General features: G+C 45.9%; 1 long non-coding RNA gene across 1 annotated transcript; it reads left to right on the top strand.

The window, feature by feature from the left end:
- Positions 1 to 8,723: 8,723 nt before the first annotated feature.
- LOC137533012 (uncharacterized) lies at positions 8,724 to 11,107 on the top strand. Its single transcript, XR_011024115.1, has 2 exons — positions 8,724 to 8,800; positions 10,741 to 11,107. It is a non-coding gene; the product is annotated as an uncharacterized lncRNA (long non-coding RNA).
- The last annotated feature ends 3,814 nt before the right edge of the window (positions 11,108 to 14,921 follow it).

Consider the following 14,921-nt stretch of genomic DNA (forward strand, 5'->3'; position numbering starts at 1 on the left):
TACAGGAAAAACGCAAAATGCTCACAAAATCGCTTTGTGCAGCGATTGTGTTCACGTTTTTAAGAATAATTACTTTGTATTTATTCTATTCCGGATCAAAGAGTTCACTTCCTGACTTGCGTCAGGGAGTAAATTAAAGAAACGCTCTGGAAAACTGCTTACAAAAACGCTTAGAAAAAAACCCAGCATACAGAAATTGCCAGGAATAAAAAAAAAATGCGTCCAAAAGCGCCCAATGCTAACGGACACCCTATCGGAACGCAATGGGAACGAGGGCTCAGGGTCTCTTTTTCCCGTGTTTTGGCTTACATTGCAGTTAACACTGCCTGCATCATGGCCACAACTATTTTTCACCGGGACTACCTCACTCTGAATCCTCCGGCTCCCCCCACCAAATTGCCTAATCTTTTGTTTGGAAAAAAAAAAACACGTTAGGATGCTGTTGGTCAGGGGGCGGCTGGTGATAGTGGGCCTAGGGTGGTAAAAAGTACAAATCCGGCCCTGCATGCAATGGAAACTGTTCCATTGCTGTGCAATAATTACAGTTTGGCCATGGAGCGATGCGACTATGTAGCCGCATCCCACCGCGTACAATGGCAACGGGCCCTTAGTAGATGCAGCACACTGTTGGCGAAGGGAGTGTGATTGAGGATAAATGCATTCGGGGACAAGCATGTGCAGTAATCATATTTTTTTGGGGGGGGAGGGGCAGGGGGCCCCAACAAAAACTTTGCTATGGGGCCTTATGATTTCTAGCTACGCCCCTGGTCCCAGCCTGTCCCCGCCAGCAGCCTCTCTGCACTGCCAGTATTATTGCTGCACCCAGCTGTGGAGGATGGGGGTGCCGTACATACCACTGAGAAAGATGCCAAACCCTGTCCATGAATATATAATTGTCACATTATGGCATTCAAAAGAGCAGTTTTTGCATCATTTACCAGCCCATAATCTACTCCTGGAAATCTATTTTCATAACATCCATTCTAACTCGTGTCATTTCTCCTACCAGCCGCTAGGGGAGCTCCGGACTGTAGCTGGCATTACTGACTGGACAGCCGCTCTTGTTCCTGTATGTTTGACGGTGGCTGTGGCAGCTGAGACGGCTCCTGGCGAAAGGCCGCACTTGACTTCTGTCTCTGCCGCTACATCTGCAGGACGTAGGAGTGTCAGGATGACGGCATGGCAGGTAATGTGGTGGGCCGCTCGTGTACCGCTGAGGATGGCTCCTGCAGTGACACGTGACCACGGCCCTTCTTCTATGCTTGTGCTAATAGGAAAATATATCCCTAGTCCCAGTCTGTATCTACCAGCAGCCTCTGCGCTTACTGTATTCTTGCTGGACACAGCTGTGGAGGATAGAGGTGAGGCAGTACATGCAGGTGGCAAATGTGACAGGGCTCTACAGTGCCATTTCTCTTACCAGCCGCTAGGGGGAGCTCCGGGTTGTAGCTGGTGTTACTGAGCTGCTCTGTTCCACTTCTTGTTCCTGGATGGTTTGCCGGTGGGTGGCGTTGCCGAGATGGCTCCTGGCTGTCGGGAGACGGAGTGAAATGCGCACGTCTGTCTCCGCAGCAGGAAGGTGGGTGCCAGCCAGGCTGACGCACGTGTGCAGGTGGGCGCTCGTGTACCGCTGAGGATGGATCGTGCAATCAGCATAACCACGGCCTTATTGCTATTACTAATATGAGTATGAAGCCCTAGTTCCTGCCCGTCACCACCAGTAGTCTCACTGCACTTATTGTATTATTGCTGAAGGAACATCTACGTGGAGATGAGGAATTACATGCAACTTGGACATTTTAAGGAGCTTGTGCTGTGTATGGCTGTGTTTGCTGCTGTGCTGTACTGTGCAGTGTGGCCTGATGTGCTGTGTATGCTGCGGTACTCTGTATGGCTGTGTATGCTGAGTTTTATATATATATATATATATATATATATATATATATATATATATATATATATATATATATATATATATATATATATATATAATATTCATTCATATATTCCTTTCCACATGTAGCTGAGTTCAATGCCTTACTACTGCTCTTTGCTTGTGCTTGGCATGGAGATTGTACAAGAGCTCCCTCCCCCACACACGAAACTGTATTTTGACGGGTAGCTCCACTGCGTGTCAAATGGGACATGCATGGTGTTACTAAACGCTCAGCTATTCGGCTGCATGTAATCGCAGTTAAAAAGCGCTTTGTGGTCGGGAGGCTGAAATGACCGCCAAGAGAAATAGTTCAGTCACCTATAGAAATTAGGTTGAAGGGTCAGTTCACACGGTCTTCTACCTGAGTCTCATTTAGCTGATGCGGAATGCTTTTCTGCAACTGAGCAGAACGACGGGAGCACAGGTGTATGTTGTCACCTCTAGAGCTCCTCAGGGGGCAGGGCTGGAGCTACCATAGGAAAAAATAGGCAGTTGCCCTAGGGCCCCAGAGCCTGTAGGGGCCCCCAAGTTGTCCCTCCCTCATCTAAACTGTTGCTCCCCAGGGACTCTGCAGAGTCTGTTAAGTTGGGAGGTGATTGGGGAGGGTCAGCAGCCAGCTCAGGGGCCCAGGAGGGAAATTTGGTTGCAACAAAGGGCCACTGATGATGCTTTTTGGTCAGGGTGGTGTCTGTTGGGGGCCCCCAGGCTAATCCTGCCCTAGGGCCCCATTGTTACTTGAACCGGCCCTGCCAGGGGGACATGGAAGTGCTGAATGTAGCCGATCATGCAGCAGCCAAGACAATATTACAGGATCTATTGCGGCGTTTACACAAATGATGCATAAAGTCAAAATCATAATTTAAAAAAAACAAACCGCTTCCTTGCACTTGAATGGGCAGCGTGGGAACACCAAAAGCTGCATTTAGAAACACTTTATACATTTTTCAATCACTTTATACATTTATTGCATCACTTTTATTGTTAAGCACACTTCAGGTGCTCCATTTTTTTTTTTTATTTTTTTTTTTATATATATATATATACTTTTTTTTTTTCTTTGGTTTCTATTTCCATTTGGGTAGGGAGAGCTTAAAGGATACGTCCAGCAGGGCTGTGGAGTCGGAGTCGTGGAGTCGGGCAATTTTGGGTGCCTGGAGTCGGAGTCGGGAAAAAATACTCCGACTCCGACTCCTAATGAATTTGTAACTGTAATTAAAATATAAAATATGATAAAATGTTCTATTTCTCAGATAATAGTCATTAAAAATAATGTATATATACAGTATATATACAGTAAAAGCTGTGCTTTGTCCACAAAAATGAAATAAACCAATCAAAATTAGTTACTTGTGCTGCTTCAATAAAGCAGTCCCCGTATTTTTAAGGTCAGATATACATATCTGATTGTGACTGTATATATGATGTGTACACAGGAATCTCTTATATATGTTACGGCCAGAACCCGAAGTGTGGCCACTTCTAGTTCTGGCCGGCCACTTCGGGTTCTGGCCGGCCAATTTGCGAAGTGGCCGCAGCGCAGCGGCCAATGTTAGAAATGCAAAGCTACACTTATTTTACAGCCGTCTCGCTGCGGCCAAATGTATTAAAAGTTGCTTAAATTTAATTAAATATAGCCGGCGGCGATGTGATAGATGAAGCCGCCGGCTTTCGCACTGCCTCCCCCCCGATTCTCTCCCCCGCCTCTCTCCTTGTCCCCGCCTCTCTCCTTGTCCCCGCCTTCCATACAATACGGAGCCGCCGGGAGAGTCGTTCGTCGCGGCAGGGGAAGCAGAGCGGGGAGGCTGCAGACATTGCTTCTGCCAGCACCCGCTCTGCAGGAACGGCAGGATTCCCCTGCCGCGACGAACGACTCTCGGGGACACGCGTGTCCCCGCCCGGCTGCTCCGTATGTCGTATAGGAGGCAGGGAGAGGAGAGAGGCGGGGGGGAGGAGGAGGAGGCAGTGCGAAAGCCGGCGGCTTCATCTATCACATTGCCGCCGGCTATATTTAATTAAATTAAGCAACTTTTAATACATTTGGCCGCAGCGAGACGGCTGTAAAATAAATGTAAACTTTCAATTTCTAACATTGGCCGCTGCGCTGCGGCCACTTTGCACATTGGCCGGCCAGAACCCGAAGTGGCTGGCCAGAACTAGAAGTGGCCACACTTCGGGTTCTGGCCGTAACATATATACTAAATAACATCTATGCTGTAAGAATAAAGCCTGATGTGTAGCCATGTCACTAATAGAGATGGTCAACGGGATGGAAATAATTCCGCATTGATGCTGATTTATGCAAATGTACGCACTCCCTTTGCTGATGAAATCAAATAATTTGATAGGTTATTAAAATTTGGTTTGGTGACTACAAATTAAAGGGTAACTGAGACGGATGAAAAGTAAAGTTTTATTCATACCTGGGGCTTCCTCCAGCCCCCTTCAGGCTAATCAGTCCCTCGCTGTCCTCCACCACCCGAATCTTCTGCTATGAGTCCTGGTAATTCAGCCAGTCAGCGCAGTCCGGCCGCATGCCGCTCCCACAGCCAGGAACATTCTGCACCTGCGCAATAGTGCTGCACAGGTGTAGTATGCTCCTGGCGGCGGAGTGTGTGCATGCGCACTACGCCTGACTGGCTCAAGTACCTGGACTCATAGCAGAAGATCCAGGTGGTGGAGGAGTACAACGAGGGACTGATTATCCTGAAGGCGGCTGGAGGAAGCCCCAGGTATGTATAAAACTTTAATTTCATCTGTCTCAGGTTTACTTTGTTACACAGTAGTACTATACTCTACATATGCACTCCCCACAGAGCTGCAGGGAATCCACTGAGAATGCTGTGCACATTGAACACAGAGGTGTTGTCTGTTTACAATCTCCTCGTTCCCCTGCAGAGTACCTGCACATCATTCTTACATGCAACCACACTTACATTGCCTAGGGCCTGATAGATGTTCTTTGTTCCGGTTTGTACCTTTTACAAGTACTCTTACCAAGGACTAGTTTTAGTCTAAAGGGAATAAATATAGTAGTCTACATATCCTTCTCACTTCAGTTGTCTTGTAAAATTCCTAAGCGTTGGCAGTTAAGAGACGAATTTCATGTTACATACTTTTAATCAACAAAATTGTAATATGCAAATTAGAGGAGTCGTGGAGTCAGAGTCGGTGGAATCCTAAACTGAGGAGTCGGAGTCGGTGGATTTTTGGACCGACTCCACAGCCCTGACGTCCAGGCACAAAACAAATCAAAAATCCACTTACCTGGAGCTTCCTCCAGCCCCTGGCAGCCGCCCTGTGCTCTTGCCACAGCTCTTGTGGCTCCCGGTCTCCTCCGCTGCAGATGCCGACCTCGCCAGGTTGGCTTTCCGGGTTGGCTCCTTGTGCGCTCCACCGCATGGGTCACGTGGTAGCACTGACGTCATCAGGACTGGACTGCGCAGGCGCAGTAGTTCTGCCTGGACGTATCCTTTTAAGGCCATGTTCACAGTGGCTATTGCATTCTGTGTGACAGCAGGAACACAACAGATCTGGGCAATGGCGCTGTATGTTATGCTCACAGTGTATCCGGTACAGTGACTCATACAGCCATCCTCTTCAGTGCAGTACCTACTAGCACACATTCTTCACAATAGCTGCCATGATGTCATCCTGGCACTAATCCTCCCTTCAGACGTATATAAGCACTGCAAAATCGCTTTTGCAAAGTGATTTTGCAGTGCTTTGTGGGACCGACAACGATTGAAAATAAAAACGTTATTATACTCCACTAGGTGTCTTCTGTCCGTAGCCCCGCCCCCTAAATGAAGAGGTCACAGGTGCTTCTCTGAATGGTCCTAGAGAAACTCCTATAACCATTAGGGGGCGGGGCAATGGACAGAAGTCAGATACCTGGTAAGTATAATAAAGTTGTATTTAAAAAAACACGTGACTTGCTAATCAGAAGCGCTGTACTTTTTACTGTACCTCGCTTCTAAGCATCTGGGAATCATGATCCCAATCGCACTAGGAATCGCTGCGCACAGCGCTGCAGCAATTCTTGGCGGGTTCCAGGCCTAAAGCCAGGACCTCTCCATAGAGAATTATTGCACATAAGATGCTGCTCAGCTGGGAGTGCTTGCCTGTACAGAGAAGGCTTGTCACACTGTCACCTACAATGATGAAATGTATGTTTGTCTGCACAAGCTGTAGCCTCTGCCACTCGCAGGGAACTGCCTTTCTATATTGCAGTGACGATTCCCAGGGACATCAGTGTGAAGATGACACTGGAGCAGTTCCAGAAGCAGAAGGCTGCTATACAGGACTTCCTGTACTCACTCCTTTCTCCAGGCCAATCACAAGGTGACTATACTACATGCATCGAGTACCTGATAGACTGAGTACATCTGCCTGATCTCTCTGTTATAGTAACACTGCCTATAAAAATACCGACTGCAGAGCCAGTGCTTGTCTAGAGACAAGACCGGGCAGTTGCCCTAGAGCCAGATGATGGCCCCACTCATGCATGCTAATAGCGCTACCTCCTGTGTCCTGTCTACATCCCCGAACACTGGCACCTGTTCTCTGTGACCCGGCGGCATGTCAGGTGAGTAGTTACATGCCTGTGGGATGGAAAGACACAGGAGGCATTGTGCTGGCCAGACAGGCTACGCTACACACCAAGTACCCTGCAGCAACCCGGCCTAAGGGGAGACTAGAGGGCTTTCAATTGGCTCTGTGGCTCCATACTATCTTTGGGGGGACGACAATGACACAAAGGGCTTACCTAATGCTACATTTGAAGGGGGGAGATGATTGTGGGTCAGGGTGGCTCCATGGTAATTTATGCCCAGGGACCTCCAGCTCTGATTGACTGACTTAGTTGTAATACCAATGCTGATAAAAAGAGTGGCACTCGCTGTACACAGGGAAAAGGGTGCCCAAGCCTCAGGGGATCCTCACACCATCAGATCCAATCCATGCAAGAAAGAGTGTTGGAGGCTGGCACTTCCAAAAATAGAAAAGCTCTTTATTGAAGCATTAAAAACAGTGGTAATACAGCGACAGCCCGCTGTTTCAGGTCTTAGCCTTTCTTCAAGCCGTTTCAACCACAAGTGAGATCACACATACATGCAACATATATAGTGTCATCCCACCCACATATCCAATCAATTCAAATCTCCCACAGCCAATCATATTACCTGAGCTCTCCGGCGGACCTGAGTGGAGACTACATAGCCAACATGCAAAATATCCTAAAGAAAAACTGCCTCGGAGTGTGTCAGCGCACAACGCCGACAGGAAACCACTTCCGCATTCCTATTCGCTACTGCCGGATCAGGTGACTAAAGAGCGGCACGCATCACCACGTTCACGCTGCCTGGAGTCTACCCGTGGCTCTGCGCATACTCAGTGCGTGTAGAGCAATGCGACATAGTCAGTTCGCCGCCCACAAGGGCGTACCTTAATGACGTCGCATGTCAACAATACAGCCGCTCACAATAGCGGCAGGGTAAAGTATCCATAGCAGCGCGTCCCTGGCAACGCATGCACGCAATAGAGCAATAAATTAAACAACACTTACCCAATCCGCAGCAGCGAAAATAAGTTAGCCATTTCTCCACCCAAAATTCCCCCAGCTGAGGCAATATGAAAGCTCTGTAATAAAGAGCAACATTGAAACATCAGAACAGGCAGCATATCAAGGCAAATTAAATACAAAACCCCAAATCATATTCTCTATTGAGCCCACCCTCCCCCAACACACCCAATTTCTTGATCCACCCCGCCTCTCTTCTGAGTAATTCCTTAAGTCTACTATGCCTTCCCCTCCATGTAACGGGTACCCCATCAATAATTTGTACCTTTAGTTGAGAGACATTATGGTGCATGCTAGTAAAATGAGCTGAAACCGCCTGTTTCATATCACCATTCCTAATAGCACTTTTATGAGAACAGCACTTTTATGGGAACTAGATAGGATTATCTCCACCCCTGACTCTTTACAGAAACGACAAGAGGCTATGGAATATAAATTTAGACAGAGAGGCTACCCACAACAAATTATACAGCAAGGACCACGTCCTAAAAGAAAATCCAACAAACAGTTCCGACTCCCTTTTGTTTCCACTTTTAATACCAGCAGTAATGATGTTGGGAAAAGTATCAGACGTCATTGGCACCTTTTGAGTAATGGATTTCCCAATATCCCTGAGTTTAGATATCCCCCCCTTTTTTCTTATAAAAAGGCCCCCACGATTAGGGACAAGGTGTTCTATCATATATCAGATTCTGGTGAGTCTGGTAGGAGGATGGGGACATTTCCCTGCTTGAGTTGCCACCTTTGTGGAAACATCACAAAAGGACCAGAATTCACACATCCCTCTAAAGGTATTAAGTTTAAGATTAAAGATTTATATACTTGTGAGTCAAGCTATGTGGTGTACTATTTGAAGTGCCCATGTGGCTTGGGTTACATAGGTATGACTACTCAAAAGATCAGAGATAGGATCTGTTCCCATAAAAGTGCTATTAGGAATGGTGATCTGAAACAGGCGGTTTCAGCTCATTTTACTAGCATGCACCATAATGTCTCTCAACTAAAGGTACAAATTATTGATGGGGTACCCGTTACATGGAGGGGAAGGCATAGTAGACTTAAGGAATTACTCAGAAGAGAGGCGGGGTGGATCAAGAAATTGGATGTGTTGGGGGAGGGTGGGCTCAATAGAGAATATGATTTGGGGTTTTGTATTTAATTTGCCTTGATATGCTGCCTGTTCTGATGTTTCAATGTTGCTCTTTATTACAGAGCTTTCATATTGCCTCAGCTGGGAGAATTTTGGGTGGAGAAATGGCTAACTTATTTTCGCTGCTGCGGATTGGGTAAGTGTTGTTTAATTTATTGCTCTATTGCGTGCATGCGTTGCCAGGGACGCGCTGCTATGGATACTTTACCCTGCCGCTATTGTGAGCGGCTGTATTGTTGACATGCGACGTCATTAAGGTACGCCCTTGTGGGCGGCGAACTGACTATGTCGCATTGCTCTACACGCACTGAGTATGCGCAGAGCCACGGGTAGACTCCGGGCAGCGTGAACGTGGTGATGCGTGCCGCTCTTTAGTCACCTGATCCGGCAGTAGCGAATAGGAATGCGGAAGTGGTTTCCTGTCGGCGTTGTGCGCTGACACACTCCGAGGCAGTTTTTCTTTAGGATATTTTGTATGTTGGCTATGTAGTCTCCACTCAGGTCCGCCGGAGAGCTCAGGTAATATGATTGGCTGTGGGAGATTTGAATTGATTGGATATGTGGGTGGGATGACACTATACATGTTGCATGTATGTGTGATCTCACTTGTGGTTGAAACGGCTTGAAGAAAGGCTAAGACCTGAAACAGCGGGCTGTCGCTGTATTACCACTGTTTTTAATGCTTCAATAAAGAGCTTTTCTATTTTTGGAAGTGCCAGCCTCCAACACTCTTTCTTAGTTGTAATACCAATTAGGTAGAAGGTTTGGAAGTGGCATACCTTGCCGTTTGAAGTTGGGTGCATATCCCAGTACAATGAGCAAAAATCCAAGACTAGTTAGCACACCATTGGTAAATTGCAGAAGTAATGTTGACGCATGCATTGAGGAATAAATACTTCTGCAATTTACCAATGGTGTACTAAACACTTTTAAACTTTTGCTAGTTGTAATAACAAGTCTTCTGTTAGATTTAGAGTCCTTTCACACTGAATCCATTCCGTCGCACCAGACATATTTCTACGGTATGCACATAATAGGTGTGGTGGAGCCCGTCAGTCATGTGCACATTTGCAGTGAAGCATACTTTCATTGTATTATATGATCGCATCACACTTTTCTGCAACTTGCATAGTGTGAAAGGATCCCAATTCCCCTGGAGCAAGTACACATAATGGGAAACGTCAGGATTCCTCATCAGCAGACTTGTTCCAGTTGAGGCTGGGAACAACACTAGGCGTTGCTTGAAAGGTTGCATTTTGCTGCATATGCATTTGTGCTTTTCATGTGTATTTGCGTTTCGCACAAGCAGTTTTCTGGTGTAACGCATATAAATCACAAATGCATTTAGGATGTTTTTTTTTCTCAGCGTTATATGCAAATGTCTAGTAAGTGGAAATACATCAAACTTGTTTTTGTTTGTCCGTCTCTGTCCTTCTTGTGCCCTCCTCTATGCCCCTTTGTGTCTCCCTTGTGTCCTCCTCTATGCCCCTTTGTGTCTCCGTGTACTCCCATTTGTCCCCCGTGTCGTCCTCTGCATTGGCACAGTACAGGGAGTCCCAGACATTGCGGCGGGTTGGAGGTTCACATTGGCAGGCGTTCACAAGTCAGGAACTCCCTGCATTTAGACTATAAGATGCAGTGATTTTTCCCCCCATTTTTGGGGGGAGAAAAAGTGAGTCTTATAGTCCAAAAAATACAGTAATTCCAATTGTAGCCAATTACAGGAGAGGCAGCAGGGGGCATATGTGAGGATAGCCCTGGAGCACACACCACTATTAATTGTAGCATCAGGGAGTCAACCAGCATACACCCGGTTCCCACAGGGGTGTACAGTCAATTGCAAAGAATACAAAAGCTGGGCCTATGTGACAGGGGCCTGTGTGCTGAAACATTGTGCTGTTAGTGGCTATGTTAGCACTAATAAATTGAGCTAGAATTGCAAAATGCACTTGGAGATCCAGCTTTTGTATTCTTTGCAAGCGACATATGTGAAGTAATCAACTGAAAATGATCACAAGTCACTGTTTTACTTGTATCCTTTATGACGATGTGGCCATTCCCTCTTCTCCTTTCTAGATACACAAGAAGAGAGCGAACAGTCAGATGACCAGTGAAGCTCTGTGTCTGTCCATTCAGATGACCAGTGAAGGTCGGCGTCTGTCTATCTGGGATGTGCATCCACGACTTTCCTCTCTAGTTACAGTCATGTCTAGGTGAACTCATGGAGAAAGCATGTAATTTGATCAGTTGATAGATTTGCAGGGCTCTGATCACATCCTGCTTTAGCACATGATCACAACAAGCAAATCAGAGACTATATCACCTGACCAAACTGATTACATGCTTCTCCATGAGCTCTCCTAGAAATGCCCATCACTACTCCGGTCTTTAAAATCTCTTATAATATGAAATGATTCAATAAACTAGATGCTAACAAGCTGCAGATCTGTGTGTTGTGGTATCTTAAAGCGGACTGGAACTCAGAACTTCTTTTCTGCTCTAAAAGATAAGCAACAGCATAATAACTTTTAAAGTTAATTCATTTCTGTGTTAGTTTACAGAACTCCTGCAATAACTCTGAAGTGTGTCTACTTCCTGCTTTTATAGAAGAGAAAAGGTGAGAGATCAAATTACACTTGTGATAACTTACAGATGAGGGGGAATAAGATGGGCTCTTCTCTCTAAAAACACAAATGGTGCATTTCTCTGTTTTCCATGTGTCCTGTGCAAGCGTTCAGGCCCTTTTTAAATGCAGGGGAAAAAGATAAAGAAAAAAAAAATAAGCCCAGTCCAGATAAAAACATATATAGATCCCAGAGACGCAAAACTTCAGCCCCCCCCCCCCCCCCCCTTCAAAGTACAATGGACAGGCCCCATTCTGCTTGTTTATTAGAAATGGTCGTTCAACATCTCTCAGCAGTAAAATCATACACGGCTCAGAATCTAGATCAAAATAAAACGAAGTAAAATTATTAAAAACACAATTCTATTTTTAAACCTATAAATTGTCCAGTAAAAAGTGCTTTAAGAAATAGAAGTATCAACACTGTTCATTCTCTGTCCTCAAATTCAAAATTAAGACCCTTTAGAATTAAAATAAGACACCAAACTTCTTTTCCCAGAAAATGTTAACACTTTTGTGGCTGAAGAGTCCACCAGATGGGGAGCACTTATATACTGTACAAGAGGCGGGTGTTCTCATGCACTTTTGATAAGACCAATCGGACGGTTAAGTTCTTGATGCGGGCAATTTCCTCAACAGTGTGCAGAGCCAGCCCTAGGTGGGCAAATTTACACACGCTTTTTGGTACCTGCAAGACGGGGGGGGGGAGGAAATAAAAACCTAAATCAAAAAATGGGTATTACTTGATTTATAAAGAATATAAGCAACAGAACCATTGATCACTTCCATATTGTTGATACATAGAGTAGAGCATACACCACTCACACCTGCACAGACAACCAGATGCTCCGCCCCTCAGTGTGAAAACACCCATAATGCCTAGCAGGTAATTCCTTCTGCTGGGCTGATGATACCTTAACCTCTCTGGCGGTAAGCCCGAGCTAGTTCTCCATGCTGTCCTCCGAGGTTCTGAATCACTCTGCAGTCAGATCACTGACAGTGATCTCACCAGAGTTACAGCTCCACCCAGAGGACGGAGGAAAAATTGCAGCACTGGAGCCCAGGGAGGTAAGCGAGTGCTGGGGCTGCTGCAGGCATTCTGGCAGCATACTTTTTCTTCCTAATTTTAGGGTAAAAACATGCTGAAAAGACCCTAAAATCCACAAATTATTATACCGCCAGGGAGGTTAAAATGTTTTGCTGTTTGGAACAGCCCAGATGAAGGTATTAAATGGCAGACAGACAGCACTGAGCCACACAGCAGCAGCCCCACCTGTTCAGACAATCAAAGGACAACTGAAGCAACAGGAATATGGAGTCTGCCATATTTATTTCCTTGTGAGCAATACCAGTTTCCTGGCTATCCTGCTTGATCCTCTGCCTCTAACACTTTTAACCATAGACCCTAAACAAGCATGCAGCAGATCAGGTGTCTGATGTCTTGTCTTGCGATGTCTTCTCTTGTGATGTCTTTCCTTGTGATGTCTTGTCTTGCATTGTCTTGTCTTGTGATGTCTTCTCGTGTCTTGCGATTTCTTTTCTTGCAATGTCTTGTCTTGTGGTGTCTTGTCTTTCGATATTTTGCGATGTCTTGTCTTGCGATGTCTTTTCTTGCAATGTCTTGTCTTGCAATGTCTATTCTTGCAATGTCTTGTCTCTTGATGTCTTGTCTTGCGATGTCTTTACTTGCAATGTCTTGTCTTGCGATTTCTTTTCTTGTGAGGTCTTGTCTCTCGATGTCTTGTCTTGCGATGTCTTGGCTTTTGATGTCTTGCCTTACGATGTCTTTTCTTGCGATGTCTTTTCTCTCAATGTCTTGTCTTGCGATGTTATGTCTTGCAATGTCTTTTCTTGCGATGCTTCTCATGTCTTGCAGTGTCTTTTCTTGCAATGTCTTGTCTTGCAATGTCTTCTCATGTCTTGCGACGTCTTTTCTTGCGATGTCTTGTCTCTCGATTTCTTGTCTCTCAATGTCTTGTCTTGCGATGGCTTGTCTTGCGATGTCTTCTCTTGCGATGTCTTGTCTCTCGATGTCTTCTCTTGTGATGTCTTGCGATGTCTTCTCTTGTGATGCCTTGTCTGGTGATGTCTTTTCTTGCAATATCTTGTCTTGCGATGTCTTCTTATGTCTTGCGACATCTTTTCTTGCGATGTCTTGTCTCTCGATGTCTTGACTTGTGATGTATTTTCTTGCAATGTCTTGTGATGTATTTTCTTGCAATGTCTTGTGACGTCTTTTGTTGCGATGTCTTGTCTTGCAATGTCTTTACTTGCAATGTCTTGTTTTGCGATGTCTTCTCATGTCTGGCAATGTCATTTCTTGCGATGTCTTCCCTCTAGATGTCTTGTCTCTAGATGTCTTGACTTGCAATGTCGACTTGCGATGTCTTGACTTGCGATGTCTTGACTTGCAATGTCTTGTCTTGTGATGTCTTGTCTTGCGATGTCTTGTCTTGCGATGTCTTCCCTTTTGATGTTTTGCCTTGCAATGTCTTGCCTCTCGATGTCTTGCCTCTCGATGTCTTGCCTCTCGATGTCTTGTCTCTCGATGTCTTGTCTCTTGATGTCTTGCCTCTCGTGCTCTTGTCTTGCGATGTTTTGTCTTGCGTCTCGATGTCTTGCCTCTCGATGTCTTGTCTTACCTCTCTATGTCTTGCCTCTCGATGTCTTGTCTTGTCTTGTCTTGCGATGTCTTGCCTCTCGATGTCTTGCCTCTCGAAGTCTTGCCTCTCGAAGTCTTGCCTCTCAATGTATTGTCTCGCGATGTCTTGCCTCTCGAAGACTTGTCTCGCGTTGTCTTGCCTCGTGAAGTCTTGCCTCTCTATGTCTTGTCTCACGATGTGTTGCCTCTCGATGTCTTGCCTCTCGATGTGTTGCCTCTCAATGTGTTGCCTCTCGATGTCTTGCCTCTCGATGTCTTGCCTCTCGATGTCTTGTCTTGCGATGTCTTGTCTTGCCTCTTGATGTCTTGCCTCTCGATGTCTTGTCTTGCGATGTCTTGCCTCTCGATGTCTTGTCTCGATGTCTTGCCTCTCGATGTCTTGCATCTCAATGTCTTGTCTTGCGATGTCCTGCCTCTTGATATCTTGCCTCTCAATGTCTTGTCTCGCGATGTCTTGCCTTGCGATGTCTTGCCTTGCGATGTCTTGCCTTGCGATGTCTTGCCTTTCGAAGTCTGGCCTCTCGATGTCTTGTCTCACGATGTCTTGTCTTGCCTCTCGACGTCTTGCCTCTCGGTGTCCTGTCTCTTGATGACTTGCTTCTCAATGTCTTGCCTCGCGATGTCTTGCCTCTCGATGTCTTGCCTCTCGATGTCTTGTCTTGCCTCTCGACGTCTTGCCTCTCGGTGTCCTGTCTCACGGTGTCTTGTCTCTCGATGTCTTGCTTCTCGATGTTTTGCCCCTCGATGTCTTGTCTAGCGATGTCTTCCCTCTAGATGTCTTGTCTCTAGATGTCTTGACTTGCAATGTCTTGACTTGCAATGCCTTGACTTGCAATGTCTTGACTTGCAATGTCTTGACTTGCGATGTCTTGACTTGCAATGTCTTGACTTGCAATGTCTTGACTTGCAATGTCTTGACTTGCAATGTCTTGTCTTGTGATGTCTTGTCTTGCGATGTCTTGCCTCTCGATG

Source organism: Hyperolius riggenbachi, chromosome 9 (genome assembly GCF_040937935.1).
Source record: "Hyperolius riggenbachi isolate aHypRig1 chromosome 9, aHypRig1.pri, whole genome shotgun sequence".
Taxonomy (NCBI): Eukaryota; Metazoa; Chordata; class Amphibia; order Anura; family Hyperoliidae; genus Hyperolius; species Hyperolius riggenbachi.